Below are 24,119 nucleotides of genomic sequence, written 5' to 3'. Positions count from 1 at the left end.
TCAAGCAGGGGCTGCTCTGTCCTGGATGTATTTGAGTTTCTGTAGCGTTGTTGGGGCTGTATCCCATCCAGGGGCAAGTGGGGGGTATTCCCTCACACTCCTGCCTTGTGCCTTGTAGATGGTGGGACAGGTTTTGGGGAGTCAGGGGGTGAGTTACTCCCCTCAGGATTCCCAGTGTCTGCTCTTGTAGCCACTGTGCTTAATTAATGAGTTCAATTCAGTTTCTGGTCAACAAAAATGATGTTTCATGCTTTGTGTTCTGAAGCCCGGTGGGCACAGACTCAGTGAAAAGGACTACAGCTTGAGTACTTCAAAGACATTTTTTATTCTCATTCTAGGCTATTTAAACTCTGTATTCCCATGCCAGTGGGGTTTTTTCTTCACTATTTCAATCCTGTAACAAGCTTAAAGTGTCCGTACCCAGGTACCTTGTACCGAAGATAACACTGAGAGGCAACATTACAAACATTTCACTGCTCTCAAGTGCACGTGACAATAAAGGATATTCTATTCAACATAATGTCTGTAAGGACTCCTCTTCTAATCTCCGAACCATTTAAATTACTAAACTGGAGTGGTCATCCATTAATTATCCCCAGTAACCCATACTGCATTAATTCCAGTAGTAGTTTATTCCTAAAATCTCCAGGATACATTAAAAGCAGGAATAATCTGAGAGGATTATTCTCGATAACACTGAGATACACTAATGTCAGGAGTAATGCCTGAGTGAATTACTCTCAATTACATTAAGACACATTAATATCAGGAATAATTCCTGAATCATGTGTCCACTCAGTAATCTCATTCAAATTGAGTCACATTGCCACATAGAACGTCATCACTCTGTAAAGTTACTCTCTTAGATTGTTGGCAGTAACAGCAGAAGAAGAGTAATAGCTTTTTGGACTCAGTTTACCTGCAATATGGTAACCCGCACGAGGAGTAATAACAGTTTACCCTGCAATATGGTAACCCGCACGAGGAGTAATAACAGTTTACCCTGCAATATGGTAACCCGCACGAGGAGTAATAACAGTTTACCCTGCAATATGGTAACCCGCACGAGGAGTAATGACAGTTTACCCTGCAATATGATAACCCGCACGGGGAGTAATAACAGTTTACCCTGCAATATGGTAACCCGCATGAGGAGTAATAACAGTTTACCCTGCAATATGATAACCCGCATGGGGAGTAATAACAGTTTATCCTGCAATATGGTAACCCACACGAGGAGTAATAACAGTTTACCCTGCAATATGGTAACCCGCACGAGGAGTAATAACAGTTTACCCTGCAATATGGTAACCCGCACGAGGAGTAATAACAGTTTACCCTGCAATATGGTAACCCGCACGAGGAGTAATAACAGTTTACCCTGCAATATGGTAACCCGCATGAGGAGTAATGACAGTTTACCCTGCAATATGATAACCCGCATGGGGAGTAATAACAGTTTATCCTGCAATATGGTAACCCGCATGAGGAGTAATAACAGTTTACCCTGCAATATGATAACCCACATGGGGAGTAATAACAGTTTATCCTGCAATATGATAACCCGCATGAGGAGTAATAACAGTTTACCCTGCAATATGATAACCCACATGGGGAGTAATAACAGTTTACCTGCAATATGGTAACCCACATGGGGAGTAATAACAGTTTACCTGCAATATGGTAACCCACATGGGGAGTAATAACAGTTTACCTGCAATATGGTAACCCACATGGGGAGTAATAACAGTTTACCTGCAATATGATAACCCACATGGGGAGTAATAACAGTTTACCTGCAATATGGTAACCCACATGGGGAGTAATAACAGTTTACCTGCAATATGATAACCCGCATGAGGAGTAATAACAGTTTACCTGCAATATGGTAACCCACATGGGGAGTAATAACAGTTTATCCTGCAATATGGTAACCCGCACGAGGAGTAATAACAGTTTACCCTGCAATATGGTAACCCACATGGGGAGTAATAACAGTTTATCCTGCAATGTGATAACCCGCACGAGGAGTAATAACAGTTTACCCTGCAATATGGTAACCCACATGAGGAGTAATAACAGTTTACCTGCAATGTGATAACCCACATGAGGATTAGTAACCAGAGGAATTTTATATAATTTCATTCTCCAACATCAGCAGCAACCATTCCCAGAATTTCACTGGTTCCTTCTTCTTTCATTTCCCATCAATCATTCCAGTTTATTCAGTACCTAAAGACGTGGAAAATCATTCCCTACCTACACCCCCGCCTTGAGTCCCTTGCAGTCCAGTACCATTGACTTTGTCAGTTTTATGTTGTAATATTGCCTATTTGTAATACAATTATTCCTCTGGAAGGTAAAACACACATTGATAGAGACATTTGATTGAAATAATCCCCTTAACAGTGTTGGTGAGACAGTAACATTTTCAAAACTGTGCAGGTGCATGTTGCCTCTGTTCCAGAAGGAATTGACTTGAGCGCTGAAAGGACACATGTCTTAGCAATAGGGGTCAGAGCAGATTAGGTTAACATCTGTGACACTCCCTTTGACCCGTGTTATTTTTGTATTCAATAAACCATCCCAAACTTCTTCAAACCTTGCCACTCTGCTTCAAATGCCTTTTGTCCATTATTTTTATTTCAGTTATTTCCTTCCCTTTTTTTTCAAAAGCCTTGCTCTGCCGCATCCTGTATGTTTCTCGGACCCAATCCAACCCGGGATCTTTCTCCGCCCACCTTGCTTTACCCAGCCCCTCTGACAACACGCAGGACTTTGAATAGGAGCAGAGAGATTTAAAAAAGACAAGCAGCACAATTTGTTTCCACACAGAGAGACATTCGAATGTGGAATAAACTTCCTGAGGAAGTGTTGGGTGTGGCAACAGCGACAATGTTTAAATGATAAGTACATAAATAGGAAAAGTTTGGAGGGATATGGGCCAGAATTAGGCAGGTGGGACTGGTTTAGTTTGGGACCATGTTTGGCATGGACTGAAGGGTCTGTTTTCGTGACATATTCACAATAAGCAGGGCGAATCTGCATTCAGCGAAATCTCCAGGGAAACGCAGTGATGGAGTTTAAGGATGGAATTCCATTCAGAGATGATGGCTAAGGGCATGGACAACAAACCTGAGGCAGTGTGGACCACAGAATAATTGAGTTCAAACAGCTTGTACTGTCTGATTGACAGCGGGCTAATCTGCTATGTCCAATTTGCCAAAGCAATGTCTAAGGGAATTTGCAGAATCTCTGGGTTAATTAAGCAGAGGCTGGTCGCACTAAAAGGAAACAGTGAGGGCTGGATCTGTCCCTAGGATATGGATTCTTCAGACCCCCTCAGCTCTAGGCAAAGTTACGAAACCTGAGGTTATCCCACTCTGTAGTCGATGTCTGTGCTGTCTAGTACATTGCCAAGCTCAGGACAGCTTCAGGTCTAATCGCCATGGGCATTCGCTCAACCTATCAGCAAGTGCCTGGTGAGGGTCCAAGTCTGTGTATAAAACGGAAAGTGATGGTGAGAGCTCCTGTAATTTAAAACAACGATTCCTGACCCAATCTCATTGGCCCACTGATGAAAATGGCACGAGCAGTTCGAAATGGGCCTTCTGATTTTGCAGCTGGTCCACCATTTCCACCAGGCCTGAGGTAACATAGATCCAGGCTTTAGAAAGTTGCTTGGATACAGCTTCACTTTATCACATCTCTGCCTGGGTGCTGAGGCCCACCTACGGACCTCAGTGGTACAGCACTGGCATGAATTGGCATGGTGGGTATAAGGGTAAATTATGCTTACTGGGAGTGATGGGAGTCATGTGTTGGCATGAGTTGGTATGAAGGGCATAGGATGCCAATGGAGGCTAAGAGGGTCCATTGGGTAGGTCCAATACAGTCATAGAGTCATATAGCATGATAACAAGCCCTTCAGCCCAACCTGTCCATGCTGCCCGGGTTTTCCAAACTGAACCGGTCCCATTAGCCTGCATTTGGACCATATTTCTCTAAGCCTTTCCAATCCACCTACCTGTACTAATGTCTTTTACATTTTGTGATTGTACTCCCCTCTACCACTTCCTCTGGCAGCACGTCCCACACGTGCACCACACTCTGTGTGAAAGTTGCCCCTCAGGTACCTTTTAAATCATTCCCTTCTCACGTTAAGTCTCGTCAGCTCTCACCTTAAGCCTCTAGATTTCAACACACTTTCCTTGGGGTAAAGGCGTTGGTCATTCCCCTTATCTATGCCCCTCATGATTTTATAAACCTCTATTAGGTCACCCCGCAGCCTCCTACACCCCAGGGAAAAGTGTCTCAGCCTGTTCAGACTCTCTTTTAACTCAAACCATCCAGTCTCGGTAACATCCTAGTAAATCATTTTTGCACCCTTTCTGGTTTAATAGCATCCTTCCTTTTGCATGGCAATCAGAATTGCATGCTGTCCTCTACATGCGGCCTTATCAATGTCTTGTACAGCCATAACATGATGTCCCACTGCTGTCGTCAATATTCTGACCAATGAAGACATAAATGCCAAATGTCTTCTTCACCACCCTGTCTACCTGTGAGGCCACTCTGAAGGAACGGGCGGCATGTATAGAAAATAAAATGAAACATAAAAAGCTATAAGATAATTGATTAGGGCTACGTAGAACAAATTAAGTATATATGAATGGAAAACAGTATGAGTAGGTTAGTCAAATCAAGTAACATAAAGGTAAATAGGCTGAAGGCCATGATGACATAATGTAATAGATTAGGTACGAAGTAGAAGACCATTGTGGCAGAAAATAATCATAATGTAACAGGTTAAGTTTAAATTAAAAGACCCTTGTGGCAGGAGATAATCAGGACGGAATAGGTTAAGTCTAAAGTAGAAAAGCACTGTGACAGAAAGTAGAGAACCGCTGTAGCAGAAAGTGATTCGGAAGACGAACAGCTTAGAGAGATAACACGAGCTAACATAATTGGTCATGCTGATAGCCTCAGAAAAGCACGACAACTAAAAAGGTACAAAAAATAACAAGCCCCAAAGGTCGAGGATGATCGGGAAGCCATTTTCTGATTGTCACAGCGTTTGTTTGCAAAAAGTAGTTTAACTTCTTGAAGAATTTTTTACGTCTCCTGGTGATTCTCCGCGACAAATGAGGCACTGCGAGCAGGGTCGCGAAGAGACCTACCTGAAGAGGGGCGGCAGCGACAGGGCGCTTCCCGGTCCGCTGGGGACACTCCCGAGGCTGGCAGAATAACGGCGCCCCCAACTAACAGGTAAGCGTTTTGCTGCTAATTCGGACTGTATTCTCTTGGCTTGGGGGGTGTCCTCGGGGACGCGGAAGTGCGGGGAAACTGCCGAAGTGTCTCTCCAATCCAAAGAAGCAAAAGGAGTGAGGTGAACTGAAGCTCGAGGAGACACAGAGGATTTTCGGGAAAAACGGCGCAGTGGGGTGAGTGAGTGTAGGACATAGAGATTAGCTGAGATAAAATTCCACGCAGTGTAAGTAAGTCCCTGTGGATACTGCCTTGCAGGTAACGAGGGTCTGAACAGACAGGGCAGAAAGTTCTGTGGATAATTCCCTGGAGAAAGCAGGGGTCAGTACAGGCAGAACTGGTAAAGATTGTTTTACTAATAACACTATTGAACCAGCTTAGAATTAAAAGCAGGCAGATTGGTAACAGTTGACTAGAGTAAAGTAATAAGGAACAGCACAAGGACCGTTTGACAGTTAGGCTGACGTGAATCTAACCATGAACAAAGGGGCTGCAGTTGAAATACTGAGTAGAAAGTTCCCAGTAATGAGGAATGATGTTGTAAAAAATTCTGAGAAATGGGCAGAAAGAACAGAGAAATTATTGACTAAATGGCCAGCAGAAGGTACTTTTGATATAAGTATGTGCGATGAAATGGAAGGGTTAGTTAAAAACTGCAAACCAAGAGATAACTCTTAAAAAAAAGGAACCACAAGAGGGAGCAGGAGACAGAGATACTGAAACTTTTTAGGAAGGAGGGGGAAGAGTTGAGAAAAGCTTATTAGGCGCCAATTGTGATCCAGAGGGGTGGTAAAGAACAGATTAACCAGCCTTTGGAAACAAAGGGTCAGGAGGAGAAATCCTCCATATATCCGGACTTAAGGGAACTGGATAGATTCCCCCCTCCCTGCTCAGGCGATGGGAATATGAGACAATGTCCTGTAATGAGGGGAACGGTAGGGATAGAGGGAGAATTGGAATGGGGAAGAGGTGAAACAGAGAAGCATGCTTTAAAAGAAAAAAAAAGAGGCAGAGAAAAAGATGAGGCAAAAAGAAATGGAAGCTATGCGATGTGAACAACAGGAACTAAGGCATGAGATGAACGCGTTGCAAGAATTAAGAGAACGAAAAGAGTATGGGGAGCATCTGACTTGTAAAAGGAATGTGCAGCGCGGACAGAGTGGAAGCGACTTAACGAAGGGAGAGGAGGCGGCAGAGAAACAGGTGAGTGGAGGGATCTGAGCAGGAAAAGTGAGCAAAGGATTGGAGGAATTGGAGACAGAGTTAGAATCCGATGAGGAATCACAATGTAGCAGTGCCAGTAAGGGAAAGAAGCCCCCACAAGGGAAGATGCTGCCATTGCCTATAAAAGGGGGCAGACCGCCCACAATATATTCCTTGGCGGACCCAGAATCTGGAAGGGCTGAGGAATACATTACCTAGTCTACATGGGGGCGGGGGGGCGGGGGCGGAAATGGATTAGAGCCTTTGAAGATGAAACCACAGGACGATGTTGGCTGCGGGGGTGATTTGAAGGCATTGCTGGTAAAGGTGGTGGGGCTCTTGAAATTGAAAGAGATAATGGACCGAGCTGATCTGAAGAATGTGGCAGGCAATCCAATGATTGACGGGGCCGGGTTTGATCAAGTAAGGCAAAGGCCCTTAGAGACTGTCACCCACCTAAGATTGATCCCAAGGCTCTGAGAGGGGATCCATTGGGAGACACCAAAAACCCAGCAGCCTAGTTGGAAAGCCAGCTGCGAAAGTGGAGACTTGAAACGGAACAAGACATGGAGGGTAGCCAATTGCTGACCACAATGTTCCCGACTGCAATTATTGATGCAATGCCCACTCAAGCCAGAACGAGGCTGGAGGAGGTGGTGGGTCTGACGCCAATGACCCACCAGGAATTTAGAGACCATGTAGCTCATACAGTCGAGAAGTTCCGAAAGGACAAAAAGAAACTGCCTGAACAACAGGATTCTGTGCGGAGAAGGCTGGTGCAACTGCAGCTTGCGGAGCTCAAAAAGAAAGAAAAAGGGAAGGATGGCCAACACTGACATAAACAGAATGCCATCTCAAGGGGACCCACTCACACTGCCAGGCAAGGGCTGGAAAACCCCATGCCAATAGTGAACGTCTTTGGGGGAACTCTTCCACAGATGCCGTACCCAGGGAAAAATAAAATTAAGCAACAGCCCAAACAGAACTGGGGTTCAAGGACAAGGACAGAGAGGTAGGGGTTTAAAGAACAAGCCAGGCTCAGAGAGGGCCAGAAATCGTGTTGGGGGTGCTATCAACAGGCCACTTCAGGAGGAACCGCCCATATTGGGTTTGGCCCTCCCCGTTCCATAATGGACCTATGCGCAGAGAATACCTGACTGCCCTACCACAAGCATCTGCAGGCCCACTGGGATCTGTCAACCCATATGGGATGTGCTAGGGTTGCCCAGGAAACCGGGGTGGGAAGGGACAATATCCTATGATAACACGGGAGGCTGAACAGGAATCTATCATACAGGTTAGTTTAGAAGGACAGTTGATGCCAATAATGATAGACACTGGAACCACATATACCTGAGTCCAACCGCAATATGCCTCCCACATTCCCATGTCAGGAAAATTTGTTCAAACTATAGGGTTCACGGGAAAATCACAGTTAACACGATTTACAGCTCCGGTGAGTTTCAAAATGGAAGACAGAGAAATAGCTTTGCCAACACTCGTGTCCCAAGGAACGCCAGTTAATTTGCTAAATTAACCAACACGCCCCATTAGCAGATACCTGGTGGCTGTGTGGTTGGAAGGGGGGGGGGGGTGGCGATTGCGTCCGACACTTCCCGGTGACTGGAATGGTATCTGTGCTCGGGTAATGCTCCTTCATGAAATTGTTGTGTCACCATGAGCTCAGCTTGACGCTCTATCGCAACCGACTTTGCACCGTCCTAAACGACAGTATGTCCCTAATCCAGCGGTACGACATGATAGCATAGGTCAGCCGAGGGGCATCCCCAACGAGTTTAAAGCCCGAAACGAGATTGCCGCAGGGTGGGAAGCTCTTCTCTTGGTTATAGGGGTTAGCAAGAATACTGAATGAACTAATTTCATCTATTGCAATCAACAAAGATTTATTAACTACACTAATGATGTCCTCTCAGTCTTGGGAGAGCAGTTGGATGTAACTGCCACAATGACATGGCAAAACAGACAGGGTCTGGACTGGATGCTAGCTGAGAAAGGGGCACTATGTGTAATGTTTGGGGAACACTGTTGCACCTTTATACCTAACAATACCGGTCCAGAGGGGTCATTTACTAAGGTGATGGAGAAGCTGAAGAGACTAAGGCAGGAGCTTAAGGACAATGAAGGCTTTGGCCATCGGGTTTTTGATTGGTTGGATAGCGTTTTCGGGGGATGGGGACTTGGTTTGCCAGGGTTGGAATTATTATAGGTGTCGTGCTGCTTGTCATCACGCTTGTGTTTTGCTGTGCTCTAACTCTTATTAAGCCTCTTCTAGTGCGTTTCACTGCGCGGCAGCTCCTGGTTGTTTCGGCAACCTCCGAACAGTTCTCCTCTTCCGGTGGAGTTTCGCCGCTTTATTACTATGACCTGATGTCCGCGGGGGTGCAGACGGCCTGTCGGGACGAAGGCCCCTGAGCTGTTTTTATGAAGTGCGCGGGTTTAGATTGTGAGGGTCTTGGGTCTTTTTTCCCGCCCTGGCTATTAATGGGCAGGTTTTTGGCCCAGTGACTCCAGGGACAAGAGGAAGAAGCCTTTAAGAATTAGGCCCCAAGATTATTTCTGCCCACTTTCGGGCCTGCAACTCCCCAATGGCTAATATAGGTCTGGTCTTATTGTCTTCTTTCTCTAAGTGAGACCAGTAGGTCTCAAAGAGGGAAATATATGGAAAATAAAATGGAACATAAAAACGTACAAGATAATTTATTAGGGCTATGTACAACAAATTAAGTACATGTATAAAGTAGTTCAGAAGCTTTAGAGACATAACACAAGCTAACATAATTGGTCATGCTGATAACCTCAGAAAATCATGACAACTAAAAAGGTACAAAAAATAACAAGCCCCGAAGGTCGGGGGCGATCGGGAAGCCATTTTCTGATTGTCACAGCTTTTGTTTGCAAATAAAAGCTTACCTTCTTGAAGAATTCTCTACGTCTCCTGGTGATTCTCCACAACACGTAGTGGCTCAGTGGTTAGCACTGCAGCCTCACAGCGCCAGGGACCCGGGTTCGATTCCCAGCCTCGGGCAACTGTCTGTGTGGAGTTTGCACATTCTCCCCGTGTCTGCGTGGGTTTCCTCCGGTTTCCTCCCGCAGTCCAAAGGTGTGCAGGTTAGTTGGATCGGCCATGCTAAATTGCCCATAGGTTGGGTGGGTTATAAGGGGATGAGTCTGGGTGGGATGCTCTGCGGTTCAGCGTGGGCTTGTTGGGCAGAAGGGCCTGTTTCTACGCTGTAGGGATTCTATGAACTATGAACCTGCACTCCCAAATCTTTCAACTTGACAACACTCCTTAGGGCCCCACCTTTAACTGGGCAAGAAATAGGGTGGCGTGGAGTATGGCTCGTGAGTGAGGCTGTTGACTTGCTCGCCGAGCTAGCTGGTTATCGTACAGATGTTTCATCGCTCTGCGAGTAATGTCACCAGATATGTTACCCAGCGCGGAGACGACGTAAATCTCGACCCCCGGTGGGGTCTCTCGATTCCGTGCTCAGTCGATGAACACTCGCAGTCGGTCTGGCTGTTTAAGACTTTACTCTTTATTTCTTCAATCGGCCGGGTACAGATCATCCGGAAACACAGAAGTTGAGCACTTTCGTATTCCTCGGACGAGCTGCACACACAACTTAATACAAAGGCATTTTTATGCTTTTCTTAAAGCAGCGTACATGGTGTGATCGCATGGTGTATTCAAACAATTACCAGTCAATACATGATATTGCTTCATTGTCAGTTACATAATCCAATAATATTAACTGGTAAACAACTTAGGCGCAATGCTTAGGGGACTTTTTGTCTCCTCATACAGCGCCATAACATTGGCTCCTGAATGTCAGCTAGAAATGGTTAGTACCGCATTATCTTATCATTACTGCGTTATTTATGCAGCTCTAGCAAAACTCAGAGTTCCCAGGCTAAAAGAGCAGCTCTAGCAGAATTTACAGTTCCCAGGCTGGAAGCCATTTCGTTGCTAACTTGCACCAGCAGCCAGCTTGTGCCTGTTTCCAAGTTTCAGATTCTCAACTAAACATCTGTACGATAGTCAGCTAGCTGGGTGAGCAATTCAACAACCTCATCCACGGACCGAGCTACAAATCTTTGCAAGCCAGGGCCATGGGATTGGCGTAGGGTTAGATGACATGGGGTAGCGTGAGTGGAGAATGCTGAGGAGTGAGGGCTGGAGGGAAGCGATATGTTTTGATTGTGCTACATAATGAAAACAGTGACCAGTTACATACCACAGTTACCTGACGCTCACCGCTGTACACACACTGGCAGCAGCCTGAAGGATAGAAAAATGGCAGGAATTTGGGAAAGAGCAGTTCTTCCTTCACAAGGCAGAGTGTGTGCTATATCCTATCACCATTCCCAATCACAGACTGACTCTTGGCATAGTTTAGAAATGGCTAGCTCCTGATTTCTCACTGGCTTTTTACCAATTTGCGATGTTTCCCATGAAATGAAACATGGTGGCTAATGATGGTCAGGACTTGCAGTGACACAGAAGCTGCGAGGCTTACATTCAGTCACTGAGATCCTAGCAAGATGCTAGGATCTCAGTGACTGAGCGAGAAACTGTTGTCTCATCCAGGTCAGCCCCTGAACCCAGTGTCCAGTTTCCACTCCTTTCACCAGAATCTCCCTTTCACACTGTATCCACTCCGTATCCCTTCATAGAGCCTGGAATCATGGATCCCTGGATTTTATAATCCACTATAATGGATCCCTGGATCTGGTGTCTGGGAGCCAGTGATCCCTGGATTGGGTTTCAGGGTGTCAGTGATCCCTGGAGTCAGTTTCTGGGTCTAGGTGATCCATGGATCTGGTCTCTGGGTGCCAGTGATCCCTGGATTGGGTTTCAGGGTGTCAGTGATCCCTGGAGTCAGTTTCTGGGTCTAGGTGATCCATGGATCTGGTCTCTGGGTGCCAGTGATCCCTGGATTGGGTTTCAGGGTGTCAGTGATCCCTGGAGTCAGTTTCTGGGTCTAGGTGATCCATGGATCTGGTCTCTGGGTGCCAGTGATTCCTGGATTTGATCTTGAGTTGTCTATGATCTGGTCTCAAGTTATCATTGATCCCTGGGTCCGGCCTCAGGCTGTCAGTGACCTCTGGATCTGGTTTCTGGGTGTCAGCGATCCCTGGAGTTGGTCTCTGCCAAACCTTGAGCTGATGGGAATGGGAGAAACTTTCTCTGCTGGTCAGAGCCATACCCTAGCACAAAGCTTGCGGTTGGTGGATGTCAAATCTCCTCAGCTCCAGGAGGTCTCTGGAGGAACTCAGGCTGATGTAGAGTCACAGAGACCCTCAGCATGGAAACAGACCCTTTAGCCTGATGCATCCATGCCGACCAGCTATCCTTAATAAATCCAATCCCTATGCCAGCTTTTGCCCCATTCCCCTCTAAAAGGGGCAACTTTTTCACACAGGGAGTGGTGCGCGCATGGAACAAGCTGCCAGAGGAAGTGGTGGAGGCTGGTACAATTACAACATTGAAAAGGATGGGTACATGAAAAGGACGGGTTTAGAGGGAAATGAGCCAAATGTTGGCAAATGGGACCAGATTAGTTTGGAATAACTGGTCGGCAGGTTGGGCTGAAGGGTCTGTTTCCATGCGGTACAGCTTTTTGTCTCTGCGCTGGCTCTGGTGGTGAAATGTGGAAAACCTCTCACTGTTTTGGATTTGGAGCTTTGTTTCCCAGGTTCTGACTCTGAGTTGTTTATGTTTTGGGCAGAGTTTAATCTCCACGCTGTACGGGGTACAGGAAGCTATGTTTACACCACAGTGAAACCAAACTGTCGAAGCAATTGAGGCATATGAAACTATGAAATCCTCCACAAAGCCCGGAAAGTTCAGTCAAGTTCACACCTACACTACTTCCTGCTGCTAACTGCTTTAGTTTTGAGTGTACTGCCAAAGAAATGTCTAGCAGTTTCCTGACGAGATTTGCTGCTTTGCTGGCAGAATTATCTCGGGAGGAAAAACAGAAGTTGCTGGAAAGGCTCAGCAGGTCTGAAGAAAACAAAATCAGAGCTAACATTTCGAATTTGGCGAGCCCTCTGCTGACCGGATCCGAAACTTTAACTCCAATCTTTTCTTCATAGATGCTGCCAGACCTGCTCTGCTTTCCCAGCAACTTCCGTTTTTGTTCCTGATTTACTGCAGCTGAAGTTCTTTCGGATTTTATCTGCGGAAGAACTTGTTTCTTTAGGATTCTACACAAACGGCAAAGCCTCGAGCAGATGAGAAAAGGTGTCATGGGGGGAGGTGATGGCACAGTGGTATTTTTGCTGGACTGTTAACCCAGAGACCCAGATAATGTTCTGGTCGCATGAGTGCAAATCCTGCCACAGCAGATAGTGGAATTTGAATTCAATAAAATAACTGGAATAAAGAATCTAATGATGACCATGAATCCATTGTTGATTGTCAGAAAAACCCATCTGGTTCACTAATGTCCTACAGGGAAGGGAACTGCTGGTCTACATGTGACTCCAGACCCACAGCAATGTGGTTGACTCTTAACTACCCTCTGGGTAGTAAATGATGCCTCGCCAGTGAAGCCCTCATCCTGTGAATGTATAAAGAAAAATAATTGTGTAAGAGGGAGGTACATCACGTGCCCATTTTACAAAATTAAAACATCATTCCAGTTTTAGATTAATCTGGCACAATGTAAATGAGGGGCTAATGCCTGATTGTTTAGAATTTAGTTGCCATCAAATGGCAACATTGGAGAATAGGAATTCTGCAGCAAAATTTGAATTTCATAAAATCTGGAATACGATCCAGCTTAATGTGCTCTGACATTTAGACTCAAAATGTTTGCTTGCTCTGTCTCTATGATGCTGCCTGACCTTCAGTGATTTCTAGTGCTTTTTGTTTCCAGCACAGATTCCAATATCATCAGTAATTTGCTCTTCCAGCTAAATGGTGATATGAAGCCACTGTTGACTATTGTAAAGTCCCATCTGGTTCACTAATGCCTTTTAGACCTGGAAATCTGCTGTCCTCACCTGGTCTGCAACTCTTAACTGGGGATTAATGAGGAATGGTGATAAATGGTGCCCAGATCCTCTGCAGGAATTTTAAAAATAGATGTTGAAATGTGGGAGGATTTCACTCACAGAGTCAGTGGCTGTTGAACCCTTGACAATAAAATGTGAGGCTGGATGAACACAGCAGGCCAAGCAGCATCTCAGGAGCACAAAAGCTGATGTTTCAGGCCTAGACCCTTCATCAGAGAGGGGGATGGGGTGAGGGTTCTGGAATAAGTAGGGAGAGAGGGGGAGGCGGACCGATGATGGAGTGAAAAGAAGACAGGTGTAGAGAGTATAGGTGGGGAGGTAGGGAGGGGATAGGTCAGTCCAGAGAAGACGGACAGGTCAAGGAGGTGGGATGAGGTTAGTAGGTAGATGGGGATGTGGCTTGGGGTGGGAGGAAGGGATGGGTGAGAGGAAGAACAGGTTAGGGAGGCAGAGACAGGCTGGGCTGGTTTTAGGATGCAGTGGGTGGAGGGGAAGACCTGGGCTGGTTGTGTGGTGCAGTGGGGGGAGGGGACGAACTGGGCTGGTTTAGGGATGCGGTGGGGGAAGGGGAGATTTTGAAGCTTGTGAAGTCCACATTGATACCATTGGGCTGCAGGGTTCCCAGGCGGAATATGAGCTGCTGTTCCTGCAACCTTCGGGTGGCATCATTGTGGCACTGCAGGAGGCCCATGATGGACATGTCATCTAAAGAATGGGAGGGGGAGTGGAAATGGTTTGCGACTGGGAGGTGCAGTTGTTTATTGCGAACTGAGCGGAGGTGTTCTGCAAAGCGGTCCCCAAGCTCCGCTTGGTTTGCTGTCGAACCCTTTCCTGGTCACTCATTGGCTGTTGGGGAGGCTGTTGCATCTGCTAACATTGCAGTCACAAGCACAGTAAGGAACTGGTGTTGGTAATCCAGAGCTATATCAAATTAATAATGGGAGAGAGAGGGAGGGAAAGTTATGCTATTCAGCTTGCTATCCCGTAAAATTAACCTAATCATCGATATAGAAGGAGAAGGCTCTGAAGCATAGACTGTGTGCAGCTATACCGTTGTGTCTCATAGGACAATCTACAAGTTTGTAATCATAGAGTTGTACAGCATGGAAACAGATCAACCTGTCCCTGCCAATTAGATATCCTAAATTAATCTAGTCCCATTTGCCAGCATTTGTCCCATATCCCTCTAAACGCTTCCTATCCAGATGCCTTTTAAATGTTGTAACTGTACCACTTCATCTGGCAGCTCAATCCATACATTCATCACCCTCTGTTTGAAAAAACAGGCCCTTAAGTCCCTTTTAAATCTTTCTCCCTGCTCACCTTAAACGTGTACTCTTCTAGTTTTGGACTCCCCTTACCCTGGGGAAAAGATCTTGGCTATCCATGCCCTTCATGATGCTATAAACCTCTATAAGGTCACCCCTCAGCCTCTGACGCTCCAGGGAAAATAGCCCCAGCCTCTCCAGCCTCTCCCTGTAGCTCAAACCTTCCCTTCCTGGCAACATTCTTGATGTAATGGGGTAATTTCTAAACCACACATTTAATCCTGCAAGAAGGGTTATTTATGGACAATAACACTCAGAATGTGATCTTTCTTTGGGAAATGGACATAAAGCTCCTATTTCCATTGGCCCAAAATAGATGTATTCACAGCTTCAGTTTGGTACAATTGGAAGAATATCTGACAAGATTTTTTTCAGGCTTTTTTTAAACACTGTGAAGTGAAAGCTGGATGGAAGATGGAAATCCATCAGAACTGGATCCTGCTCGGAATTCTCACCTCTTCTCCAATTGACACTCCATTATCACTTACCCAGACACAAGGATTTTCAGAATAAAACAAAGAACTGTAAATGCTGAATATCTGAAACAAAAACAGAAATAGTTGGAGAAACTTATGGGCTGCATCTGTGGAGACAAAACAGAGTGTTGGGTCCATTGACCCTTCCTCAGAACTGGCCCGGTGACGGTACTCCAGCTATTAACTGTGTTTTCTCTCCATAGATGACACCAGGCCTCCTGAGTTTCTCCAGCAATTTTGGTTTTTGGTTCAGGCATGTCAAAGTCCCAAGTTGATTGGAAACAGGATCTGAGAAGGATGCAAAATCCATTTCCTATTATCATACTCTCAATCACACTGACCTACTGTTTCATTTCCCAACAGACTCAGCTGCTTGTGTCTTGGATCTCTGTGTGGTGGCTATCATGCGATTCTATTTCTGCTTTAAATTCAATCTTTTCTTTTAACAATGTTAACCTCCACATTTGAACCTCAGTGTTTAATCTGGAGATATTGAACCTAATGACTTTGAGAAGCCTTGTCTTCTTATTCCCCATAAAATGAGCTCTGATTTCCCAAACCTTGCTAAACAACCTTCCTTGCTGCCCATCCACAGGGATCAGAGAAAAGTTACAGCACACAAAGAGGGCATTCTGCTCACTAGGTCTGTGCTAACAGGAAAGGTAAAATTACATCCTTCATATTGAGCTGGGTGTGATGGCTTTAGCAACAGATGACTCATTTGTAGAGCCTAATTGCAGGTGAGCCAGTTTGGAGAACTGTTGTCATGCCCTACCTAGTTACTAAAGTTTTAATATGTGCCCTGGAATCAGGGGTAATTGTATGCGCTTGCAATGATGAATATCTTTTGTGTCCATGCCTGCATTCTGCACAGACTGCTCTCCTGTAGCTGCTGACCTTGGATCAGAGTGTTGTGATCCATTTCCCTTGGAAAATATCAGTGGGTAGTTGGAGCTTGCAATGGCCCCTTTCAGGCAGCTCAGTGGACAGGGCCGTGGTGGCTCAGTGGTTCGCATGGCTGCCTCATCGCACCAGGAAACTGGGTTTGATTCCACCCCGTGTGCAATGTATCTGACCGTCTGTGTGGAATTTGCATGTTGTCCCTGTGTCTGTGTGGGTTTTCTCCGGTTCCCTCCCACAAGCCCAAAGATGTGCAGGTTAGGTGGACTGGCCATGCTAAATTGCCGTGTGGTGTCCAGGCACATGTGGGTTAGGTGGATTAGCAATGCAGTGTGATACGTTAGTGGGGATGGGTTTGATTGGAATGCTGTTCGGAGAACCAGTGTGGACTCAGTGGGCTGTTGGCCTGCTTCCACACTGTGTAGTTTCTATGATATACAATCTGTGCCTGATAAAGGTAAACCTGAATGACTCATCATTGTGTATTACGGTGGAAACTTGTTTTGCTTTGTGTAAGTTCAATAGCCTGTAAGTCACGCCATACAGTAGTGACAGAGACAGCTAGTCTGCCTCCATACTGAATGGCCATGCCATTTGTATGAGTGCAGTGAGCATTAGACACTCAGTTGAATCTCTCCCCTTCTCCTGAGTCTCCTGCATTCCCCCAAATGACTGGAGGGAGGACCTGACTCAGCTGCACATCCTTTCATATTTTCACTTCACAACAACCGATTCCAAATTAGAAGCTTATCTTGCATGATGATCATTTGCAAGAAAAGGGAGTTCAAAATGCCTCAACCACCACTTGAGTGAAGATTTCCTAATTTTATGTCTTAAAGACGAGCTTCTAAAGATCAGCTTGCATCCTGCAGTCTCCCCAAATAGTGCAATACTTACTCCCTTTGCAGTCTCTCCATTCCCCTTAATATTGGGGGGACTTCAAATAAGAGCCTACAAACTAGGAGCAGGAATTGGCTATTTGGCCCCTTAAGCCTGCTCCACCCTTCAGTAAGATCATGATTGATCTTTTCGTGGACTCAGCTCCACTTACTGTCTTGCTCTCCATAACCCTTTATTCCTTTGTTCTTCAAAAATCTATCTATTTTTGCCTTAAAAACATTCAGTGATGAAGACTCAACCACTTCACTGGGCAGGGAATTCAGCAGATTCACAGCCCTTCGGGTGAAGAAGTTCATCATCAACACAGTCTGAAATCTGTTTCCTCAGGCAATGACCATCTCCAACTAGAAAGAACCTAAATATTGTCTCTTTGTTTTCAATGACATTACCATCACTGAACTCCCCTACTATTCACAGCTTGGGGGTTACCATTGACTGGATCAACCATTACAGTGACTGTCACTACAAGAGGAAGTCAGAGGCTGGGAATACTGTGGTGAGTAGCTCATCTCCTGACTCCCCAAAGCCTGTCCCACCATCTACAAGGCAAAAGTCAGGAGTGTAATTGAATATTTCCCACTTGCCTGGATGGGTGCAGCTCCAACAACACTCAAGAAGGGCAGAGCAGGCTTGAGGGGCCAGATGGCCTCTTCCTGCTCCTGGTTCTTAGGTTCTTATGTTGTAGCCAAGTCATGGATACTGCAAATGCGCCACATCAGACTAAAATGCACATTAAATCTGGCCAAAGTCTAAATTTACGAAATGATCCTGAATCAGGTTACAAAGGATAGAAGCCAAGAGACAAAATTCAGAGGCTGAAATGATCTTTATGACAAATAAATACAACCAAAGGAAATGTGAAAGGAAAACTGAAATTTCTAATGAAACTCAGCAGGTCTGGCAGCTTTAGGGTGGCTCAATGGTTAGGGCTGTTGTCTCACACCACCAGGAACCCGGGGTTTGATTCCACCCTGTGGCATCTCTCTGTGTGAAGGTTGCACATTCTCCCCGTGTCTACGTGGGTTCCCTCTGGGTGCTCCAGTTTCCTCCCACAGTCCAAAGATGTGCAGACGAGGTGGATTGGCCATGCTAAATTACCCTGGAGTGTCTAGAGAAGAGGAGGTTGGGTGGATTAGCTATGGGAAATACAGGGTTACAGGGATAGGGTAGGGGGATGGATCTGGTTGGGATGCTCTTCAGAGGGTGGACTCAATGGGCTGAATGGACTGCTTCCACACTGTAAGGATTCTATGATCTATGAGAAGAAAGCACAAGTAACATTTCAAGTCTGGTGACCCTTCATGAGAACTGTTTGCAGGAATTTTTTTTTCTATTCATTTTTGTGGGATGTAGGCTGTGCTGGCTGGGCCCAGCATTTCTTGCCCATCCCTAGTTGCCCTTGAGAAGGTGGGGGTGAGCTGCCTTCTTGAACCGCTGCTGTCCTCCTGCTGTGGGCTGACCCTCAATGTCCCTTTAGGGAGGGAATTCCAGGGTTTTGACCCAGTGACAGTGAAGGATGTGTGTAACCTGAACATCAGAGCGGTTACAAAGTGCGCTACTGCAACAAGACTGGCCTAGAACTGGATAATTTAGTCTCTCTGGCACAGGCGAGCTGGTTTTTTTGTAGCTGCCAGAATATTGATCTAAAAGACTCCAAGTTACTCCAGATGGGTCTCCAGACTTTGAACCTCAACCTATATCCGGAATGGTAAATCAAACTTTGTTTGGGCATTCCACCCAGGATAATTATCCTAGCCAGGAAATGACTGAACGAGGAGAATTGGGAAAGAGTTTCAGTAGCGAGACAGAGATTGAGGGAGGGAGGGAAAATTGGAAGATGATGCTGGAGGTGAAATCAAAAGCTAATGAATAAGGGAATGACACTGGCAAATCAATATAACTGACTCAGTACAATAATATTAATACAACTCTACACTGGGGAATAGTTTGGTGATGTCCCAGGCACTGTGCCCAAGATTCCAGTACAGTCCAAGAATTTGGAATGGACAGAAGATTGTAAAGACATGTTAGTTTGTGATCCAGAAGGGAAAATGCTGCTTCAGACCTAGGAAATAATGTAAGGACATAGAGTCATAGTGTCATATCACATGGAAACAGACCCTTCCATCCAACCAGTCCATGACTACTATAAACCCAAACTAAACTAGTCCCACCTGCCTGTTCCTGGCCCATATTCCTCCAAACCTTTCCTATTCATGCACTTATTCGAATGTCTTTTAAATGTTGTAGCTGTACCCACATCCAACACTTCCTCAGAGAGCTCATTCCATCCATGAACCACCCTCTGTGGAATTCTTAATTCCAGATATTTATTAAATTCAGATTCCACCATTTGTTGTGACAGGGTTTGAGCCCAGGACATCAGCTGAGCTTCTTGATTATCAGCCCAATAATAATACTACTGGGCCATTGCCGCCCCCCCCACCCCCGTGATTTACATATGCGATGTTGCCTTATTGACTCGAGGGGAAAATGAAAACAAAACCACACCAGTCCATGAGGGTTCAGGAGAGCACAACACAGGACTCCAGATTGGTTCCTGTGCCCACAATTACAATACTGTGTGTGAGAAAGCAGCTGAATCTCTCATTCTCCTTTGTGTGTGTGGAGACACTCTCCTTGGAACTGCTCTTGTTCAACATTTCCCCCGCCCCTTCTCGGTAAACTGCACCCTCTGTGAGTCACCAGTGGAAAGAAAAAGGGGACGGAAAAAATACCATGTACACAACTTAGGTAATACTTCTTAAATAATGTTGACATGTTGCTGATAGCTGTAAAAGTCGAGTCAAAAGTACACATGAATATGTAGCCTCCTCCGAGTTCCTGTTGTGGTGAAATGTGCAATGTGCAGAAACTGACAGAGTACGTGAGACAATGCTGTCTGTCATTTCAGAGGCGGTTGATGAACGTGGGGAGAGAAGCACCTCACATCCCCCACCTTCAGGCGAGCCGGCAGGGGTGGGGGATGGAAACAGGATGTGATTCCGACCGTGTACACCAGAACACAGCTCGGTTCCCACAAAGGCAGGGGAGTCGAGGAAGGAGTGAGCGTGAATTTCGTTCTGGGAGGTTCATTGAGGCCGGAGGTGGGGAACAGGGACTGACCAATCGCAGACTGTCGCTATCGCAGAAGCAGGCCAACCAGACTATGTGTATGGGGCAGGATGGAAAGTGGAGGCCTATAGCCACATGGAGCTGTTCGAGCTCAGGACCCTCGCTGTGGCCAGGCACCTTGACTGGAAGGAATGGAGCAGGAAGGCTGACGTTTCGGGTCTGAACCCTTTTTTTTTCTGAAGAAGGGGCCAGAGCAGAACGGTCAGCTTTCCTGCTCCTCTGATGCTGCCTGACCTGCTGTGTTCATCTAGTTCCACACCTTGTTATCTCAGATTCTCCAGCGTCGGCAGTTCTTAGTATTTCTCATGACTGAAAGGAAGGTGCACAGGGAGAGATTGACACTGCTCCTGTCTGTTTCTGAGGGAGCAATGAAGCAATAACAGTGGATATTGACTGGAGAAAGCATTTCAAATTGTAATAATTATACTGACAGAAATTAAGTAATAGAACTGAAAAATGGAGGAGCAGATATAGACCATTCAGCCCATCGAGTCCACTCTGCTATTCAATATGAACATGGCTGATCTGGTTATCCTCAACTCCACTTTCCGCTGCTTCTCCCATAATCCCTTGGTTCCCTTCCTGTTTGAAAATCTCTCTTGGCCTTGAGTCTGCTTAATGACTCAAGCTTGACAGCCCTCTGTGGTAAAGAATTCCACAGATTCACTCGCTATGGAGGGAAAATAAAATTCAACTTCATCTCTGTGCAACCCTTTATTCTGAGATGATGCTGTTCTGATCCGAGACTCTCCCACAGGAGAAACCTCTCCACATCACCTCTCTGAAATCCCCTAGGAATCTTGTATGTTCCTGTCAGTTGGCCCCTCATTCTTCTACATCCCAACGAGTACAGGCCCAATCTACTCAGCCGCTCTGCATAAAACCGTTCCCTCAGACCAGGGATCAGCCCGAGCGATTCTTCTCTGGTCTGTGTCCAATGTTGGTACACTTTTCCTGAGAAAAAGGGACCCTAAAGTGTTGGTCCACTCTCTCCGTGATTCCCTTGTCCGCTCCACACTCCCCTCCAACCCCACCACACCCGGCACCTTCCCCTGCAACCGCAGGAAGTGCTACACGCCCCCACACCTCCTCCCTCACCCCTATCCCAGGCCCCAAGATGAGTTTCCACATTAAGCAGAGGTTCACCTGCACATCTGCCAATGTGGTATACTGTATCTATTGTACCCGGTGTGGCTTCCTCTACATTGGGGAAACCAAGTGGAGGCTTGGGGGCTGCTTTGCAGAACACCTCCGCTCGGTTCGCAATAAACAACTGCACCTCCCAGTCGCGAACCATTTCAACACCCCCTCCCATTCCTCAGATGACATGTCCATCCTGGGCCTCCTGCAGTGCCACAATGATGCCACCCGAAGTTTGCAGGAACAGCAGCTCATATTCCGCTTGGGAACCCTGCAGCCCAATGGTATCAACGTGGACTTCACAAGCTTCAAAATCTCCCCCTCCCCCACTGCATCCCAAAACCAGCCCAGCTCATCCCCGCCCGCCTAACCTGTTCTTCCTCTCACCTATCCCCTCCTCCCACCTCAGCCGCTCCTCCATTTCCCACCTACTAACCTCATCCCGCCTCCTTGACCTGCCCATCCTCCCTGGACTGACCTATCCCCTCCCTACCTCCCCACCTATCCTCTCCTCTCCACCTATCTTCTCCTCTACCCATCTTCGGTCCGCCTCCCCCTCTCTCCCTATTTATTTCAGAACCGTCTCCCCATCCCCCTCTCTGATGAAGGGTCTCGGCCTGAAACGTCAGCTTTTGCGCTCCTGAGATGTTATTTGGCCTGCTGTGTTCATCCAGCTTCACACTTTGTTACCCTAAAGTGTTCGCAGCATTCCAGCTGCTATCTGAATAGTGCCTTATACAGATTTAGCAAAAGCCCCGATTTTTACTTTCAGTTCTCTTCGAAAGAAAGGCCAGTATTTCATTTGTTTTCCTAATGGATTCTGTGTAATCCAAGGTGGAGGTTTGGAGAAAATTGTGGCTGTTGGATCTGCTCCTGTTTTTGCGGATGTTTTTCTCAGTAGCTTTGGACCTGATTTCCTCAAATTAGTGTTTTGGAGCAGTAATTGCTGTTTTAGAAGCAGTTGCATTCTTATGGAATGTTGGAAAAAGATCTAAACAAGCTGCTCTAAAACAATGAGGAGAGCAGGGATTGTGAGGGCAGTGAAACTAAAAGGGAGCAGTGAACTTGCACATCTGACTGTCCAGGCAGTGAACTGTCACAGCTGGTGACCTGTCCTATTAGTTTCAAGTATCCCTGGACATTGGAGTTAGACCTAAGAAAAATAAACAAACAGCGAAAATTCACAACTGGCTTTGGAGAAACTCAGTGCAGGGAGCTCCTCAAGACAGGAGAACATTGGTTTATACAGTCTAATCGTACTCTGTTAATAATAGTGAGGAGGGTTTTTTTGTTTTATTGAGATTTGTCTCTAGATTAAGCTTCTCTTTAAAACATAAAACATATGTACCAACTTATCCAAGAGCAATGGTTTTTGAGTATAGTAAGACTGTGCTATTTTCTGGGTCTGTAGATTGTCGAAGATGGCCTTTAGGAGAGTGATGTGCTCTCCCTGCAGGATGTGGGAGATAAGGGAGAGTTTCCACAGTACCGATGCTTGTGTCTGCAGGAAGGGCGTTTGATGCAAATCCTATCAGATCGCATGGATTGGTTGGGGCTGCAGTTAGATGCAGTGAGGAATTTGCAGGGATCATGATGGATAGTAGTTTCAGGAAGATGGTAAAACCGTAGATAGAGTTGGGGAGATGGCTTGCCTCCAGGGAAGGTAGGAAAGAGAGGCACGTGACGCAGGATTCTCCTGTGGTTATCCCCATCTGAAACAAGTGTGGTGTTTGGGAAATGTAGAGGGTGATTGACTCTCTGGGAAATGTAGCACTGGCAGTCAGGTTTCTGAGACTGGCTTCAAGGGGTATGCAAGGTTTCAAGCAATTGATTGTGATCGGGGACTCTCTAGTCCGAGGCACAGACAGATGTTGCTGTGACTAACAGCGAGATATCAGAATGGTATGTTGGCTCCCTGGAGCAGCAATCAAGGATATCTCGGAGACAGTGCAGAATATTCTCAAAGGGGCGAGGGACAGGCAGGAGGTTATTGTACACATCGGAACTAACAACACAGGAAGAGAAAAGGACGAGATTATCAGGAAAGAATATAGGAAGTTAGGCAGGAATTTAAAAGTAGTCCATCGATTACTCCCATTGCCACAGGTTAGAGTAGGAATAGAGGGATAGAGTAGATGCATGAATGGCTGAGGGGCTGGTGTAATGGAGATGGGATGGAGTCTCTTCTAGAATAGAAATGAAGGCAGAATGAACCTGAATTGAAAGGGGACTAATTTGCTGGTGGGTAGATTTGCTAGAGGTGCTCAGGAGGATCTAGCGGGTGGGAACCAGGAAGGTAGTGAGAACAGGGATCAGTCTGAGACGCTGGTGTAGTTAGGAAAAGGAGCAAGTCAAACAGTCAGGGCATGAGGTAACAGGTTGTAGAACTGGATGAATACAGCAGGCCAAGAAGCATCAGAGGAGCAGGAATGCAGACGTTTTGGGCCTAGACCCTTCTTCAGAAATTCTGAACTCACTCACCACCACTCCTCCATCCCCACTCACTCAATTTCCCCCAATCCACTCATAGCCCCCAAAACTCTCTCCAACCCCCTCACTGCCCTCACACAGACCCCCTCACTCACTCACTCCAGCCCGCCTCCAGTCATATTTTCTGAATTTCTGAAGAAGAGTCTAGGCCTGAAATGTCAGCATTCCTGCTCTTCTGATGCTGCTGTGTTCATCCAACTCTACACCTTGTTATCCCAGATTCTCCAGCATCAGC

The 24,119-nt window shown here is 46.2% G+C and overlaps 1 long non-coding RNA gene across 1 annotated transcript in view; it reads right to left on the bottom strand.

The window, feature by feature from the left end:
- The window catches only part of LOC125467677 (uncharacterized), a 28,425-nt gene extending 18,111 nt beyond the window's left edge, over positions 1-10,314 (bottom strand). The window contains exon 1 of the long non-coding RNA XR_007250682.2: positions 9,403-10,314. This is a non-coding gene — a long non-coding RNA (uncharacterized LOC125467677). The remainder of the gene's footprint in view (positions 1-9,402) is intronic.
- Positions 10,315-24,119: the final 13,805 nt, after the last annotated feature.

Source organism: Stegostoma tigrinum, chromosome 34 (assembly GCF_030684315.1).
Source record: "Stegostoma tigrinum isolate sSteTig4 chromosome 34, sSteTig4.hap1, whole genome shotgun sequence".
NCBI lineage: Eukaryota > Metazoa > Chordata > Chondrichthyes > Orectolobiformes > Stegostomatidae > Stegostoma > Stegostoma tigrinum.
Note: the sequence above shows the minus strand (reverse complement) of the source record. Positions and strands in the feature narration are given on the sequence as shown.